Below are 20,127 nucleotides of genomic sequence, written 5' to 3'. Positions count from 1 at the left end.
AAATGTACTATTCCCTTCCAGTCAGTGCAGGAGTGGGGAAATTGTTGAATTGCAAAGGGGTAAAATGTACTACTCCCACGGCACTCTCTGAAACATTAGAAACAGACATATTCACTTTAACAAAACAAAATATTTTTCGAAACATACTAAATAGCAAATAAATCTAAATATTAAATATAAACACATCCAAATATATTTTTTATTTAAAAAAAACTAATTAAATATGTATTGCAATGTTTAATACGCATCATAAATTACTACAAATATTATTATAAGTTAAACACCAAATGTTGGGCCTCATTATAATGCCGGTCGACCTACAGACAGCCCTAAGATCTGACCGCCAGATTGCAATAACAGCGGTCGGCCCCTAGGCAGTAGAGGTGAAAGACCGCCGCCCGACATGATCAATGTACTTGTTGGGGCGACGGTCAGAACCGTGATCCTGAATGCAGGCAGTGCTGAAGCAGGCACCGCCATTGGGATTACGATACCCATTTCCAACAGCCTTTGAAAAGGGAGTCGGAAAGGAACTTTGGGGTCCCAAACAGGGCCTCCGTCCAACGTGGGCCACTGTCGGTGTGACCTCCGGGGGGCACATATAGTGCCCCTATGTACCTCTATGCACCATGTGTCATACCAGGTGTCATACACCACATGGTGCATGGCACACAGTGTATGGAAGTGCATTAAGGGCTCACTTACAGTGCGGCTTGTGCTGGGGCCGTTTTTCTGGGCTGCAGCACAAGCCGCTGTGCAAATGAGCACTTTCCGACTGCCAGCCCGGCGGTTGCAGGACCACTGCCTGGTTGTCAGTCGGTCTACAACCTGCTATCGAAATGTGATCCTATATTCTCAAAATAATATCAACCGATGATTACAATTTATGTACATTCAAAAAGCACAACACAATTAACACGTACAATAATAAAGAACATAATTCTAAAAAATGGATCGCACTTATTTTAATTTATCACTCAAAAAACGATCTGCCCTATACTTCTACTAGCTACACAACACACATTTTCAATAATTCAATATTTATTAAAATATTAGTAATGAATAACATAGTACAATATTTAAATGTAAATACCTTCCCACCCATTATCCATACAAAACCAACAACCCACACCTAATATATGAATTGTAAAAGTATTATATGCCTCATTCCCATAATTAATTGTCAATTAAACAATTATTATTCATAATTAACTAATAATAAAATATATTTAATTAACTTCCTATCATTTACCACTACAAATTGAACAACTCACACCTAATATATAACTTAAAAATATCTTAAATACATATTTTACATAATTAATTATTTCAATACAATAATTACTAGACATAAATATTATTTATTGAGTATTACAATCAATTTCCTACACACCCTTTACCCATACAAAAATAACAGCACACAGCAAAAAAAGAAAAAAAACTAATGAATTACACGATTTACATAATTATCAATTACATATTATTAATTAAAAACTTAATTATCAATTAATTATTGTTAATTTACTTTCCACCCTATACCTCTACAAATGACACAACCCACACCTGAAAGTTAATTGAACAAATAATAATTATACAATTGACAACAATAATTATCAATTAAATATTTAATATAAATAGAAAGTATTTATTAATTAATTACAATTAATTTATCTCCTACATTATACCCCTACAAACCCACAACCTACACCTGAAATGTAACTTAAAAAAATTAATTATACAGTTAACATAAATAATTATCAATTAAATTATTATTATTAATAGAAACTAAGTTATTCATTATTTATAATGACTTTACTTCCCATCCTGTACCCCTATGAATCCGACAACCTTACACAGTACTAAAAATAACAATACATATACAAATTCCAAAACCACTAAAAGTGAAAACACTGTATTAATAACCACTAACAATAATTATGCAAACAATTTATAACATATACAAATGAAATACACACAAATAATAAAAAAATATATTATTAACAATGATATTTTTGTAAACTATATTAATGATTTTGACATTGTTAAAAATCGATATTACTTACCTAAAAAAATTGGTATTCTTGACATTGATATTCTTGCACAAAATAATTTTGTATGCCAATATTTAAAACTCGATATTTATGCATGACGACATTTCATTTTCAATAATTTGTCTGAATACTGATTCCTCTGATCTCCAGGAGAACATTTAAAAAATACTCTCTTTCAGGGGCTCTACTGTCCCATGAGACCTTCAAAACTTGGATATGGAGTGACTAATCATTCCTAAGGCTCCCAGTTTCATTGATTTTTACACATAAATACAGAAAGAAAATAGCGTGCCTTATTTCGATGTTGGTCGGAGTTGCCTTCGACCAGCACCATTTCAGTGAAGAAACCACCACCATAGATCAGCGGTTCCACACACTTGATTACCATGCGGAAACCGCCTGCTGCACAAGCTCCCATTGAGAAATTGGAGTTTGTGACATTTTCAGGGGAGCACAATGGGTGCCTCCCAGGGCACATATGGAGGGCCAGGAGAAAAGGGTGCCCTGCTAATGGTCCCCCCAAGTCTCTTTCCGACAGCCTTTTCATGTCTGAAAACCTGACACATAAAGCCCGTTAGAAACCGGCATTATAATCCAGACAGCACAATCCCTTAAGGGATTATGAGGCCATTCCGACAGGCCGACAGATTCCTTGAGCTCATCGGAACCACGTCTGATACTACAGTAGATTACCCCCTCGCTTCGTATATGGTATTTTCTGTGACCATACACCAGTCCATATCCATACATACTTGGTGGGATTTGAGCCTTCCACAATATCGCGATGTTTCGCTTATACTTCAGCAGATTTAAACTCCAACCGGCATCATTGCAATACGGCAGTCAGAATTTAAATCTCCCATGTAGGTTAGAAAGCCTCCGACCAGCGGTCTGAGGCTTTCCTGCCGACATCATAATGAAACCCAATATGTTTTCTGTCTGTATTTTTTTTTAAAAGCGGAAAAATACAGAAAATGTTGCCCCTTGTGAGCGACTCTCCATGCTTCCTTCATGAATTCCAGGTCAAAAGCTGAGCAGAGAGAAAGCATGGGCAGTTAAAAAAACAGGATGAGATTTTCTTAAATACAGGCATTAGTTAACGTATATTTGTATATAATGCTATATATGTGGAGAAGTATGGCTCACTGGTCAGAGGAGGCAGACCTGGAAGCAGAGGTCAGCCCGGGACCAGGGTTCAATTCCCGGCTTGGCGGGGTCTTGAGTCCTAAAATGTCCATGGACTCGACAATTCTCGCTCCAGTGCCTACTCGATTCATGGGTTCACACTCTGCGATTCTGGGCAATAGCTTGTTTAATCTCCACAACGGCCCCTCGCGGCGGGATGCCTGGCTTTCGCCTTGCGGATACCCTGCCGGGTTTATCTCACAGGGGAATACCAGGACGGGTTCCCTAAGCAAGCGCTTAGAAACCGCTTGGTGATTTGCGCTATATAAATTCCTGTACATTTACATTTACATATATTTACATGTGGGTGTAGTATTTTGTTACATTTGGCTGCTGAATTTGCTAAAACTTGACAAGCATCAAACTATGAGTGCATGTATCTGACAAATGAAAGTGAATATGTACCATTTTATGGCTCTGTTTGTTCTCAAAATTCTAAATAATTATGAATAACTACCAGTAAGTTGGTCCAAAAATAAATATAGATAAATATAGATGAAAATGTTAAACAAATAAATGCCATAAAACCGGAAGCCCGATTAGTATCTCATATGGTGTTCACTTTCCGTTCATCTCAGAATACCACAATACCTTCTTGAGATGTTTGCGTCTGCTTCGTAAATAATGCATGATATAATAGAAGCAAGTGGTGGTACTGAGAATTACTACATACTTCAGAATCGACTATGGAAATTCTTTTTACATCCATCTGCTGAAATACAACTCCCTCATCTCCAAGTGGTACTGAAGACCGCAGGCAGAATTGTAATTTAATTTTAACACCTGGGACTCCATTACCCCACACTGAGGTCATTTTAATGGTATTACTTGATTGGCTGCGTTACTCCAAGAACATCTGCCTCACTCACAAATGAATCACAACAAGTACCCCAAATATCTAATCTGTGCTATGAAAGCCTAGGTTCCTGTACTCTTCTTCCACTCCTCCAATCATCCTTTACCACAAACTATGCAAAATATTTCAACGACACCTGACATCCCAAAAGAAGCGGCAGGCAGACCTGTTCTATCCATAAATGCACAAAGTCTGCAGCCAGGAGGTGCCTACACGAATTCAATTTATAGTGTTCATCTACACCAGGGATACTCAACGTATGGCCCGGGGATCTCATGCGTTCCTCCTGACCTTTAATTGTGGCCCCCTTGATGAACAGGAGTACTGGCTGCTATTCACGTGACAGGGTAGGAACAATCAGAAAGCTGTGAAACAAACAGACATACTTTATTTGCACGTTAGCCAAAGTAACAGTATAGAAGAATAGTAGGTGTCCTAGACAACCTATCTTTAGTAACACCTTTACTTTTAAAGACATCTTGCACTAAACATGTAAAAACATAATAAACTCTCTGCAAACTTTAAAAAAGTGTTTTTTATTAACATGCATGAGCATTTTTCCATGATAGATCAGATTATATCACTACATTGAGAGGCATTAATTAGGAGTAATAGTTTTCAAACATGATATTAGAAACATTCATGCAGCCCTATTCTGAAAACAATGCCATTACTGAACCAAGAGGCAAGTTATTTGTCAGGTGCACTTTGTGTGTATCCTTGGTCGTTATATAATTGGAACAACATTATAGTGTATTAAATATAACACAAGAGAAGGTTTTGTGCAGCACACATCCCGAACTTGTATATTTTAGGGGACTCTCATATGTGGTAATGAAGAAATAGGAGGCAGAGTGAAATTAACCAATCGCCTAGGATCAATCAATTTTGTTAATTAGGGAAGCCAGGACTTATATTAGATTTTCTGGTTTCACATTTTGCAAATCTGCCACCAGATGAGTATCTCTTTTCCTCTCACATTTTACATTAGAAGTTAAAGCTTTGACTTTAATTCTTGAGGCATGAGTATAGTGTGTTGGTGGCAGACAGAAGTCACGTGAAGGCTCGATTTGTTGTGCTTCACGTCCCCCTATGCCCAACTTTCATTACCAGGCCCTCTCATTACAGGCATCGGTGGGGCCATTGGGCATGCCACAGACAGTACTTTGCGTCCCCCGGGGAAATGTTTGCGAGTACCCATGGTCTGCACGAATTTGTTCATTCATCTGTATGCCAATGTACGTCTAAGGTGTACATGCTGCCTTATTTATTATTAGGGCAAATATTATTAGGACAAATCTTGCACCATATTATAGCCCTATGATAAAAATAAATATATTTAATGGTAAAACAAACGTATTTTATTTCATTTGGAAACACGTTAGGCATAAACTAGCCTGAGGATGATGCGCTCTTGTACAAACCCAAAGGAGTCAATTACAATGGCAGCAAAGAGGCCACCAGACATGCAAGCTGCAGTACAACTGCTGCATTACAATATGGCCGCTGTGCTGGGCGTCGGAAAGTACTGTATATCATAGCGGCTTGTACTATGGCTAAGGAAAAGGGCTGCAGCACAACCGTGTTCCATGCACCATGTCATGCATGGCACACAGTGCATGGAAGTGAGTGGGGCACTAGATCTACCCCCTTGCCCACTTTACAGTGGTCCACAATGGACAGGGGCCCTGTTTGCGGACCCCATATCCTTTTCTCACAGCCTGTATATGGCCGTCTTCCCACCATGAAAAGGCTGTCGGAAAAGGATATTGTAATCTCGATGGAGGTGACTGTCTCAGTAACGCCACCATTCAGTGACACTGCTCTGACCGTCGCCCCACTGGGATCTATGATCCTGGCAGAGCCGGCGGTCTTGCATCCAACAGCTGTGGGTACGACCGCTAGTATCATTATACGGCGGTCGGACCACCACTGATGGAGCCTACATCAGAATAAGCACTTAGTCCTGATTTTTGTATGTGTCTCCTTATGATTTGATTACAATTGTAATAACACCCTTGTACAGCTGTATATGGTTATATTTAAAATAGTAGAATTCACTGCTCAATATCATTGATTATTTTGTAAGCATAGTAATTGATAATTCTGAATTTTATTTCATATAGTAGTTTGTGGCGTTTTGCACTTTGTTTGGTAAAAGTGTGCACAGACTAATAGTATGTTTATGTTGTGGTATTCTCCATGTATTGTGTAGATTTTAGTTAATGTAAGATAGCACAATTTTAATGGGCTGCCTGCATCCATGTGTTGCTATAACTTAAACTTAGAAGGTTGTTGCCAGTTGCCTATAAATTATTCTCCTGTCTTTACTAGTGTTGTCACATCAAAGAAAACCTTAATGACTGTGTTAGGTTTTCAGGTATATTTATATCTTTCAATCTTTTTGGAGTTGCAACGATTTATATCACTGCTTTTCTAGTTCTGGCTATGAGTGTTTAAATATTGGATACCTGGGAGTTGTTCTATAATACAGCGCAGAACATTTGGCACTATATTTTGTAATTGTTACTGTAGGCTTTTGTGAGCCTAAGCTAACTTCTGTGAGCTCTTGTAATATATTTCTGAATAATGTTTGGGGGTTGATTGTTTTTTCTCCAAAATTATCAACAATTTAATTTTTTATAACATGCAAAAGAATAATACCCTGCTCATTTCCAGTGCATTTTCTACCTACCTGTACTACCTTAACTGCAAGTATATCCTATATGCTCCTTTCTTGGATTTTATACATGTGGCACTTTCCAACAGTTATATCTGTGGGTTTTAAAATCATACAATAATGATCATTTTGAAGGAAAAAAATAAGTAGCATTATTATTTAAGAATTAATTACATAATTTTTATTTTAAACTCATGGATTTGACGTAGCTGTATTTTTTCAGAGATGTTTCCTGAGGTTTTTGTGAAGAAATTAATGTCCGAGTGCTTGAATATTTCTGTTAAAACGTTACATCTGTTAGTGATACTTGTTTACAAACTATTTTAGTTTAGAGTTTATTGTATGTTACTTACATTTAAACTATAAAATGGGATGCTATTTTTTTAAATAAGATATACTTTCTTTTATAGTTACGTTTCTTTAGTTTTGTGTTTTGAAATATTATATATTTAGTTATATTTATAAATTATGTAGATAAATACACACATGTGCACACACACACATACATTTATATTATTATTGTCATATATAAAAAAAGGTTATTTATGTATTTATTATATCTACTTAAATAATGTGTTTCTTATTGCTGCATTTCTTGTTTTACCTACATTTTAATTTCATTAAAGTCTTAATGTAATTTTGTGTGGTTTTTATTTTCATATATTTTCATATATTTGAAATAATATTTTCAAATATTATAAACAGTGTTTTATTTTTTTAAATATTAGTTATAAATGGATGAGTATTTTAATGATTTTTAAAGTACTGATATGGCCTGTTTTAATTTATTTTGTCTTTTTTATATTTGTGTAATGTTGTATATACAATATGTTTTATGTCCTCGTTTCTGTTTCAAATATTTAGGTATTTTAGATGTTTTTTACAGTAATATTTTTGCAGTACAAATGTATGTATTTCACTTTTGTTTTCCTCTTTTTTCTGTCACAGAACTTTACATGAAACACTCCCCCCGATTCCCCCAAATGAGTAGCTGTCAGCTACTCATTTGGGGGAAATCACGAGAATAAGAAGGTACTATAATGAGGAAAATATATTTGAACAGGAACTTGTCCCAACAGGAAGAATATGTGGATCAACGGTCTATGGCAAGAGCTTCTCAATAAATTGAAACACAAAATAAATATGCTGCAGAAATTGATGCTATTAACCAAATGGAAAGCAAATAAAGAGAGCGGTGATCACCTGGCTCATATTTCTCCATACACGACACAAAGCAAATCTATCTTCAGTGAGTTACATAAAAATTGACATGCCTTGAAAACTGACCACATGTTAAATACACTGCAAACCAAGGATTACCACATAGGCACCACATGGAGATGAAACTATAAGAGATCAATTTTCCCACAGCGTTCTCAGTGTCCACTGGAAACAACCAATAGACCTACTTGTTTACTACAAAATACAAAGGGTTTTCCAAATGTGGCAACTTTAACATGTGTTGTTTTGCCAAAGAAAATAACTATTGGACATATTTAACACCTTTGCTGCGGCGGCAATTCCGCCGCAGCTCTAGGGGGGAGGGGGTGCCGCGCGGCGCTCCCATGCTCATGACGGAACCGCTCCATCATGTGCCTCGGGCGCGCTGTGCTTGTGACGGAGCGGTTCCATCACGGCCCTGCCCGCACAATAGACCGCGCCACGCAGGCGCAAAATCAGCTCCGCGCAGGCACGCCGAACGGGCCGTGACGGAACCGCTCTGTCACCAGCACAGCATGACCAAGGCTGGTGACGGAGCGGTTCCGTCACCAGCATGGAAGAGGTTAACATACTTTCACACAACACAATACAGTGAGCCACCTTGCTGTGCTGTTCGAAAGGGCAGGAATGCGATGTATATAACCTCATACAGTGCATACCTGACCTTTACTTGCATTGGAACACTTCAGGCAGCCTAGCACAACACAGGCACCCTGGCACCATGGTACAAGGGTACCGCTTTACAAGGAGAATTGTTTTGGTGCAGAAGAGCATATTTTCCTGCACAAAAACAATCTCTCAAGGCATTTTCCTCTTTCTATGTGCAGAATGCAGCAAACATAGAATGAGGAAATAACAAAGAGAAAAAAAGATGTTTCTCCTTGTTACACTATCCTCTATGAGCCATAGCGTTTTCACACAATTCAAGGTCCATAGTTGGATGCATGGGATTGGCCATGCTCCAATCATGGTATGCCTCCCAGAATTAAATGTAACTCAGTGCAGCGCAAGCCACTGCATTATGTTAAGTTTAATTTACAAAGCCATGCAAGGTGGTACAAATTACCCCATGTGTGGCTTTGTAATTAACTACTATCTTTTAAAGTATTAGTAAATCTGGCTCTAGGACTTTTAGAATAAAAGCAGCACATCATATAAACATACTGATTTCAGAAATTGTCATACTAGATATGTTGTCTATTTACAGCTGTGGCAATGCGTCAGCTTACATTTTTGTATACAAGAGCAATAGGAAATTATGATGACAATTTTCCCTTAGCATAACTCTATATGATACTAACGGTCAAATTTCAGTGAAATTCTACGATTTGGTTGTTGTCAAAGCATAGATAAGCGGAGGTGACAGACCCTTGTTTCTATGTAAATTGGAAGCACGATGGATTCCTAAACTCTGATCCATCGATATGGGTATAAGCCATGATAGGGAGTTGCATTACTTTCTGGTGGACTGAGAAAAATGATGCTTTAATTTCAATTTGCATCTGCTGGGTCAACTATGTAAGAAATATTCTGGTCCTTTGATCAAGAAAACTCATGATTGATTTACTAAATGTATTTGGTCACTTGACTGAATAGATTTACATAACACAGCACAATTGGGTCAGAGCTATTGGCTGCCTGCACACTATTCCACTATTTTTGGTCTTATATCTAGTACTCAAAAGCCTGTGCGTATAGGTCGAGGGCGTGACCCGTAAACACCCCCTAAAGTGTGATGAAAAACATCACATACAATGATAATAGCAAAAAGACCCGCACAAGGGAAATTATACATACATTATATTTCTTGCTAAAGTATGCAATAGTATTTACAAATGTACAATGTTAGCGCTTTCCAAGAAGAAGTGGGTCTTTTTGCTATTATCACTGAATAGATTTACCTATCTAAATGTTTTTATGTTTTGCTCATTTAAATATCGATGAATGGTGATCCAGCCACTAGCCTTGAACATTATACACATATGCACCTTTATTTGCCAAAACGCTGTTACTTATTAATACTAGCACTGTAATAATTAACTTCTGCTGTTAATTTTAATAGCCATGTGTCTTTATATTTTCAATGAATGACATCTGACAGGCCAATTACCAGATCCCTTTAATTTAATCCAAGTTGATTGCTTGAACTTGTAGAAAATGTATGCTAATAATTGTAATAGATATCACATATACAAATTTTCAAAAGAATGACGTGAAATATCAATGAGGCGATCCTTTTGATTGTAACCTATGTTGAATACATTTGTTTGCACTTGCACACATCTAGAATAAATGTATCCTTATGAATTTGTACACATGAAAATGATTCCAATGATGGTAGAATGGCAGGATCGATTGTAATCCAAATCAACTAAGTGAGATCTAAAATCTGTTGAACAATCGTAAATTGTAACAGCACTTGCCACTAATGTTCATTAGAGGGGTACCACTAATAAGTTGTCGACTAATATATTTATATCTTCATCATTGTTTGACCTTCATGGATTACGAATGTACAGCTCAATTAGACTGCACGTGTGCCTTTGGTCTTCACAGTAACCATCAATGTATTTGCCATAAAAATGTATCATGAATGTTTCAATGCAAAACTTTATTGATTGCATAGTTATAAGCCAAGTGGAGTGTCGTTAAGGCGCATATATTGATTCAAATGCTGAAATGTATTATGGGTGTTGCTTGTCTGTCAGTGTTAAGCTTTGGGGAACAGATGAGTTTTGAGTTTTTTCCTAAATGCTATATAATCGGTTGTGAGACAAAGCTTTTGAGGTCATTCATTACAAAGCTCGGCCGCCAGGTATGAGAAGGTGCAACCTCCGGCCTTTAGTTTCTTTATACGTTTAGTTCTAGCCTGTGCTTGATAGCTCTGACCTTAGGCACCTTGTGGGAGCATAACATTCGATTTTGTTCTGTAGGATTAGAGGCCCCCGATGGTGCAGAGCCTTGTGTGCATGGCTAAGCATCTTAAATCTTACTCTTTGGTGGATAGGTAGCCAGTGAAGCTGTTTCATGCACTTGGATGCTGAGCTGAATCTATTTTTATTGCAGACCAGCTTGGCTGCAGCATTTTGTACCACCTGCAAGTGTGTGAAGAGATAATCTGCCATGCCTACAAACAGTGCATTGCCATAGTCTAATCTACTGACAAGCATGGCTTGCATGATTGTTCTTCTACATTCAAGTGGGATCAATGGAAAAAGCCTTTTTAAGAGTTCCAAAAGCGCAAAGCTTCTTCTGCATAGGACCAGCACATGGTCCTGCATTGATAGGGTCTTATCAATAAGGACGCCCATGTTTTTTGCACATTGCTTGGGTGCTGGTGCATCTCCCAGTGTTTGGGGCCACCAAGTGGCATCCCAGATTAGGTTGACTCTTCCGAGGAGAAAGATCTCTGATTTTTCTGCGTTCAGTTTCAGGCAGTGATCCGACATCCAACTGGCCATTTCTGGGAGGCAGTTGTACAGTTTTAGCCTTGTGTCCTCCTGACTTTCTACAATGGCTATCAGCAGTTGTGTGTCATCTGCATAGGAGCTAATGCTGAAACCCCATTTCTTGTTGTTTTTTGCCAAAGATGACACATAGCCATTAAAAAGCGTGGGGCTCAGAGATGCTCCCTGTAGGACACCATAGCTCATAGCTCTTTGTTTAGACGAGAACGCGCCCATTTGTACACTTTGAGACCTATTACTTAAAAAGAGCTAAACCACTGAAGAGCTTTAGTGTAGATTCCATTTTCATAAAAGATTTCCAGCAGGAGATTGTGTGAGACCGTGTCGAATGCTGCCAACAGGTCCTACAAGATCAGGGCAGCGGCCTTCCTTTGATCAATGAGAGATTGTATGTTACCACGTATGGCTAGGAGGGTAGCCTCTGTACTATTTGTGGCTCTAAAGCCTGTTTGGGAAGGGTCCAACAGTTTGTTGGACTCAAGATATATGGATCATTTTCTATTAATCAACTTCTCCATGACTTTAGAGAGATACAGGAGTTGAGAAATAGGACGATAGTTTGCTGGATTGTGAACATCTGTTTCTGCTTTCTTCAACAGGGGGTTCACTATAGCCTTTTTCCATGTTTCAGGGAATACTGCAATGTTGAGAGACCTATTAAATAGCTGGGTGAGGTATGGACAAATTATAGATGTAATCAGAGCAAAAATAAAGTGAGGGCATGGATCAAGGGGAGACCCTGACTTAACTTCCTCCATAGCTTTTGCGACTTCTTCCTCCGTGAGTGGGGAAAAACTGCCCATGCAGGCTGGTGCATCTGGGTGGGGGGTATGATGTTCCCAGTCGGCTGTAGCTAATGAAGTGTGAAATAAAGTAAGGTCCTCCAGTAAATATGATTAATTAAATAGCTTTATTTGAGTAAAGCTTTTAAGATGTCAAAATATGAAAGCCTGGGTCTAAACTGTCTCCACTGGAATCCAGCTGTGACATCACCAAGATACCACACATCCCGCTACGTAGCAATTTAACAATGTTAACAAAATAAGAGAACAGAATAACCAAACATAAACTAACAGAATACATGAAGTGTACAGAAAAAGAAATTACACAACATCAATAATAAACTAATGGTGATCAATAATCCACGTAGTAATCCTTGTACCATACAGGACGTTGACAATATCTTTGCACATGTTGATCAGATGAAGAACCATCACATGTATTGGTGAACTTTCTCCAATTACTACTGTTATTGGCAGATCTGGAGAACTTGTGAGAAACAGAATCATCAGATTTTACATCAGGCCATAACCATTGTGGAATATTGACAATTTTGGACGTATTCCACACATTACCATCAGATAATTCCACAACCTGACGTCCAACTCGTAGAACTTTCAATGGATCTGAAAATTTAGATTCACCGGATTTAACAAACCTACCTTTTTTTACTCTAACCCAGTCATTGACATTGATAAGAGTGGTTTTCACATTTCCACTCTGAACAACTCTACCCCTCTTATCTTTTTCTTCAAGAAACAGGTCTTTCATCCAAGATTGATACATGTTGGATATACATTTCCTACCTCTCATTTTTTAAAAATGGGTTAGATCATTCATACTTCTAGGAGTATTTCTGGAGCACCACAATATTTCACTCAAAATTTGTTTACAATCCTTCCCATGAGACATTGCCAATTGTAGACCTTCTTTAAATACTCTAATCCACCTTTCCACAATACCATTACTTTGTGGGTAATAAACTGATGCACGTTTGTGAATAATCCCATGACGTTGTAAAAATTCTTTCATTTCCAAAGAAACAAATTGTACCCCATTATCACTTGTGATGGATTCAGGAAAGCCTCTTCTCCTGGGGAACCAATATTGGAATAGAAACGTTGGAAGGAAGGATTCTTTGCTTATTTGGAAGCTATTGTTGGTGATGACTATACAGACAAACGAAAGCTTGCTATTTTGAAACATTGTCTGGGTGCAGAAGGAAGAGACATTTTGAAGCACCTTCCAACAATTAGTAATCAAACCGATGATGAGCTGGATGTTTTTCTAGAAGCTATTAAACAAATGGACAAACGTTACATAAAAAAAATTAATGAAGTTGTGTTACGTCACAAATTTCTCAGTAGGGGTCAACTCGTCAACGAGTCTATTGATTCATTCATGAACGACTTGAGAATTCTAGCATCAAAATGTAACTATTCTACATTTCACGATCAAATGCTTCGGGATCAAATGGTGCATAAAGTGGCTGATGTCAAACTTCAAGCTAAATTACTAGATGCGGAGGATTTAACTCTCGACAAAGCTTTGGATATAGCTCATAAATTTGAAGACATGAAGTTGGGTTTGAAAGAATTAGCTGAACAAAAAGTGTCTGAAGTTAATACAATAAAAAAAAGCAACTCTGATGAATCTAATGCTAGTAGAGCAAAGTACAAAAGTCAGTTCACTCATGATAAAAAAGATTATATATGTTTCAAATGTGGGATTCCAGGTCATTTATCCAATGACGAAAAATGTCCTGCTATAGGTCAAGTATGTAGATACTGTAAATTGAGGAGGAGTGTGGCTCAATGGTTAGAGCGGCAGACCCTGTTGCAGAGTTCTGGCCAGGGACCAGGGTTCGATTCCCGCCTCAGCAGGGTCTCGGGCTCAATTTCCTCGGACCTGTTAATTCTCGCCTCGGTGCCTACGCTATTGCCCACGCTGCAACTCTGGGCAATAGCTTGCTTAGCCTCCACACCGGCCCCAACAGCGCTAAGGATGCCTGGCTTCACCCTGGGGGTTCCCAGGAGTGGACACTTCACAGGGAAAGCCAGGAGGGGTTCCACAGCAGTATGAGTATCAGCGCCAGGAAGCCGCATAGGCAACACCGCAAGGTGACCGTCTGGTGACAGTGCGCTCTATAAGTACCATGACATTTACATTTACATTTATGTAGATTGAAAGGACATTACACCAGAATGTGCAGAAACAAGAACAGATTTAAGAATAGGAATTTTGATCGGAGAAGTGAAAACGATGAAAGCATAAGAGAAGTCAATTCTGATGATGAAGAATATCTTTTGACTGTGAATGAAATTAATACTGATCCTAAAGATGCACCTTATTGTACTGTGAAAATTGGTGGCATTGATGTAAAGATAATGGCTGACTCTGGAGCTAGGCATACTCTCATTGGGGAAGAGTGGTTAAAAGAGTTTTCTAGCATTTCTTTATCACCTCCCAATATTAGATTAGTTGGCTATGGAAAAAAAACATTGATGTTTTAGGATTTTTTGTTACTACTTTGAATTTTAAAGGCAAAACAATTACTTCTAAAGTGTATGTAGCGAAGGATGGTTCATGTCTTTTAGGTTGGCCTCAACAAAGAGAGTTAATGATTAAGTTGGATCCTAAACATCCAGACCAAGTGTTAGGGTATTCTGATCTAATTTTACACATAGAGAGTGATCCAGCTGCGGAATGGGAAAAAAGGTTTCCTAGTGTATTTTCGTCATCTAAACTGGGTTTACTAAAAAATTTTGTACATAAAATCATTCTCAAGCAAAATGTAATTCCCAAAGTTCATAAAGTGAGAAATGTCCCTTTACATCTTAGAGAAGCCGTTAAGTCTGAACTACAAAGACTGTGTGACCTAGATATCATAGAGGAGATAGAATCTTCAGAATGGCTATCTCCAGTTGTAGGTCCGTCTCTGGAACACGGCGACCGGGAACCTACTGAGGAGGGATATCGTCTGGAGCTCGCTTACCGACAGAGAATCTTACCCTGGTTTCAGCCTCAAAGTACCTTGACCAGTCGGATCCCCTCCCGGTACGGCTAAACACCTACACGTGTTTAGTCTCTGTTTGGAACAAACGAGCAACATTTTAAACATACCAATACAGCTGTGTGAATACGTATCTGCCAACCCGATACCAGGGTTCTCTGCGTTTATAGCATATTGACATATCCGTCAATATTTACACAGAATATATCGACCAATTTGCACTTATTTTTGCAACTACCCATACAAGCCTGGGTTTATACCAGCCCTGAAGAGTCGTGTTGACTCCACTTCAACACGATGAAACACGTGTCGGCTGATTGTGGATCAAATTAAAACATCCGTTTGAAAAAGAACACGAATTCAGAGATCTGCTGCTTTCTGCTACTTTATTGTCACATTGTTTAATATTTACACTGTTTTGTGGTTGCGAGAGCTTTGCTGTTTACTGCTTATGGTAATCTTTTGATTGTCTCAGGACGGTTTTAGGGTTATTCCGTTCGCTCTGTACGCACCACGCATTAGAACTTGTCTCCCTACAGGTGTAACGTATACCACAGGTAGAGCGCCAACGTCTGAAATCTCTCCAAACCCTAATAGCTGTATATCTCCAGTTGTAGTCGCACACAAACCCAATGGAAAAGTTAGGTTATGTGTCGATTTGAGGGATCTGAACAACTGTGTGTGGGTCGATAGACATCCATTACCCAACATTAATGAGATGTTTACAAAATTAAAAGGTGCATCCATTTTTTTGACCCTTGACTTATCTAATGCCTACCATCAGATTGCGTTGCATCAAGAAAGTAAACATCTCACTTCTTTTATTACGTCCGAAGGTGCTTTTAGATATAAAAGAATGCCCTTCGGCATAATATCTGCATCATCTGTTTTTCAAAGAGTCATGCACAATTTATTCAAAAATGTAAAAAATGTCCTATATTTTCAAGATGACATTTTAATTTTTGCTGCTAAGACATCTGAGCACACAGATATTTTACACAAGGTTCTTGGTATTTTACAGCACTGAATGTCGAAAACGCCGATAACTGGGAAAAACTGCAAAATTGCTAAAGTCTCTCACCGTCTTATTCCTGAACACGGGGTTTTCACGAGGAGTGTTTAGGAAACACTACCTACACTCCGAATTACCCCTCACCACGAAATGATGCTTCAGAGGAATGGATTTCACGATCTGCACTCCGCAGGACTCCAGGATTTGACGCTCCGTTTTCTCCAATCGTCGCCAGTGAAATAAGGTTAGGTCCTCCAGTAAATATGTTTAATTAAATAGCTTTATTTGAGTAATGCTTTTAAGATGTCAATATATGAAAGCCTGGGTCTAAACTGTCTCCACTGGAATCTGGGACATCCCGTCTTCCAGATTCCAGCTGTGACATCACCAAGATACCACAAAGTGCTAGTACTGAAAGAGGAGTATATTTGACTAATTTTGTCAGAAAAGAACTTACTGATCTTTTCGCAGCGTTTGTCTGAGGCGGGCAGAGTTCATGACATGCTGGCTGGTTTGCAAAGTTCCCTTACTATTTTACCAACTCTTTTACCGAATTGCCGCTTTCACCAATCCTCATTGCAAAATAAGTCCTCTTGAACTTCTTAGTAGCATTGTTGTAGTTCCTAAGTTTGGTCTTGTATCTTATCCTATCAGTTTCCATTTTGGATAATATCCAATGATGCTCTGTTGCTTTGCACTTTCGTTTCAGGGCCTTAAGATCGGGTGAGTACCACCTCTCAGTATGCGGTCTTTATGTTGTTTTGAATCTGAGCTTAGGTGCACACAGATCTAGTGTGTTTGTGATCTCATTTTCGAGGCTAACTGCTCCGATGTTAGCCGGGAGAGCATTCAGAGTTATTGAGCCTATGAGGAGGAAATGAGACTGAAAAAAGTCCTCGTGACCAGCCTCCATGCTCTATTTGCCCCTTGTGAGCGTTTCGGGGGCTCAGTTGAATTTGCCGATAGGCTAAGTGAGAACGATATGAGTGAGTGGTCTGTCCAGGAGAGAGGTTTGATCTCCTGGATGATAGTAGTTTCTATATTAGAGAATAATAAATCCAGTGTGTGCCCTGCAGTGTGGGCGGGTCCTGTGACCCACTGCTTTAGTTGAAGGATCTGCATGTCCTCTTCCAGGTGCGATGCCGCAGAGCTGTTTGCTTTATCAAAGTGGACACTAAAATCCCCTATAACTAAGTCGTTTTTAAATTTCAAACATGCGGGAAATAAGTGAGTCAATAGTTTGGCGCTGAGTCCTGCTTGATGTCCGGGTGGATTATAGATCACATCTCCACCAAGTAAAATGTGGCCTTCTCTGACCACCTGGAATGATACGACTTCATGTTCTCCTAATTGTGCCGCTGCGACATGAAGGCAAGCAAGGTGATCTTTGAAAATAATGGCTAGCCCCCCTCCTTTTCGTCCTGCCTGTCTTTTTTAAGTATTTTGTAATCGGTGAGTAGCGCCGTAGCGATATCAGGGGAATTATATTCATCCAGCCAGGTTTCTGTTATGAAAACCATATCAGGATCTAACTCTTTTATGGTATTCCAGATGTCAATAGCGTGCTTGGGTACAGATGTGGCATTAGAGTAGATGCAGCTGAGCTTAAACAAGTCGTCCCCTTCATTATATGGCCGGTATAACTGTACTAGACTGCACCATTTGCAGCCAAGGCAGGAGAACGGGCCCTCTGGATATCCAGGATGAGCTTTTATACAATATGTTATCACTTGGTGTCTGTTTTGATAGAGCCAGGAGGATATCTGGGTGAGGAGTTGGCCTAACGGCTAGGGCGCTCGACCTCCGACCTGGGGATCTGGGTTCGAGTCTCAGTAACGACGCCAAAAACCTCCTGTGATTCTGGGCAAATCACTTAATCTCCCCGTGCCTAAAATGAATGCGTGTCCTCATGTAATGTAAATGGTGCTATGTAAAGCGCTCTGATACCTGATTCAGTTCGGGTCTAGTTTGCGCTATATAAAACTCTGCGCTATATCTCTTGGGTAATGGGTTGTGATGCTAGGGGCTGATTTTACCGGTGCAGGGGTCCTGACCCCTGGTCCCGGCCGGGCACGTACGGGTGCAGACGGGGCACCAGCGGCACAGCTGCTGTGCGCGGACGCTGCGCTGACGCAGGCACATCAGTATAATGTCGGGGAGCTAGCGGGAAAGTTCCTCCGCCCCCTTCTAGAACAGAAGTGCTGTTTGAGTGACCTTGCTAAAGTCTGCCACGCCCTCCACACAACGGCACTCAGCCGGGCACTAAGGATACGATTGTGCTTTTATGCAAATAATGCAGACGGCGGAAGTACTGAAATAATAGTTTAAAAACAACAAGTGTTTCTATTTTGAAAACTAAAGTCAGAAAATAATTTCAATTTTTAATACAATGATAAAAGAATACGAAACTGCTGTTAGCAGCGCTAAATCAGTAGTAAGCACACCCAGGAGTCTTACCAGAGTGCCTCTAAGCGGATGCAGATACATCGGTCTAATGTAGGGGAGTGAGCGGGAAAGTTCCTCCGCCCCCCTTCTAGTCCGGAAGTGCTGTTTGAGTGACCTTGCTAAAGTCTGCCACGCCCTCCACACAACAGCACTCAGCCGGGATAGACCGGGGCGGGCACTAAGGAAGCACCTGCTGGCTGTTCTTGTCACAATTTGGGCTACACAAAGATATAATCAACTAGAGTGTTTATGTTATGAGCTACATGTGGGCTGCATCAAGTGAACTAACAGAATTCAACAAATTATATATTTTGCTTGCATCTGTTCATATGTATGCTCCCATCACTGAGTATAACTTTGTGAATGACTATCTTTGTACCATTAGTTCTGCGGCGAATGCTTGGTTGTTGAGCACCTAGAAACTGAATAGGCAAATAATCAAACAACCTCCTTACTGAACCTTTCAATTCTATTGGTACTAGCACTTCCTTTAGAAGTGCATCTCAGATCTATATGTTACCATTGTCATGGTTTATACACCAAGATACAGAGACTTAGATTCTAAAATTTGCTTGCACAGGTTTTAGGCATGATCATAGACTAAAGAAAAGCCCCTCCTTTTGAAACACTTCTAATAACAGAGATTCCAACCTTGTTTACAAAGACTTCTTACCACAACAATGTATTCAGATACTTTAGCCACAAAGATAAAGGCACAGTGATGGGAAGAGAAAATATTCACTATGAGATCAAGGCGTGGTAGCAGAAAGAAGGTGGAGTCACGAGAAGAGTCACATGGTGGAGTCACGAGGAGACAGTCAATTTTTACATGTATTTATTTAAAACTCTGTCCCCAAGAAATGGGCCATAAGGAAAATGTGACAGGAAATTGCCACAAATAGGCTGTATTTTAGGCAACTGGTGCAGAGATATGTGTGTGCAAAGCAATTTTGTATGTATGAAATAATAACAGTAAGATAACTCTAGTGGTTAATACACTTGTTGGAGACACCTTTGTTTTGTCGAGTCACAATTTGGACTCATCATAAAGTAGCATAAAGGGTTAATGTGCAGATTTTGTACTTATGAAGATAGTTTAGTCTCTTGGGGCCCGATTCACAGAATGAACTTAAGACTAAATCCTAAACTTACTACTATTTGGTATTCACAGAATGCACTTACTACTTTCGGGATTCACAGAGTGAACTTACTACTTTCGGGATTCACAGAATAACCGTACTACTTTCGGTATTCACAGAATTGATTTAAGACTACTAACTCTAAGTCCGAACTCGGGCCAGAAATTCCGGCCCAGAGGCGGGGCTTCCAGCTTGGGGGCGGAGATTCTGGCCCGGAGGCGGAGCTTGTGGCTTGGAGGCGGTGCTTCCGGCTCGGAGGTGGGGATTTTAGCCATGGC

Source organism: Lissotriton helveticus, chromosome 3_2, assembly GCF_964261635.1.
Source record: "Lissotriton helveticus chromosome 3_2, aLisHel1.1, whole genome shotgun sequence".
In the NCBI taxonomy this organism is placed as follows: Eukaryota; Metazoa; Chordata; class Amphibia; order Caudata; family Salamandridae; genus Lissotriton; species Lissotriton helveticus.
This window is presented reverse-complemented; position numbering follows the sequence as displayed.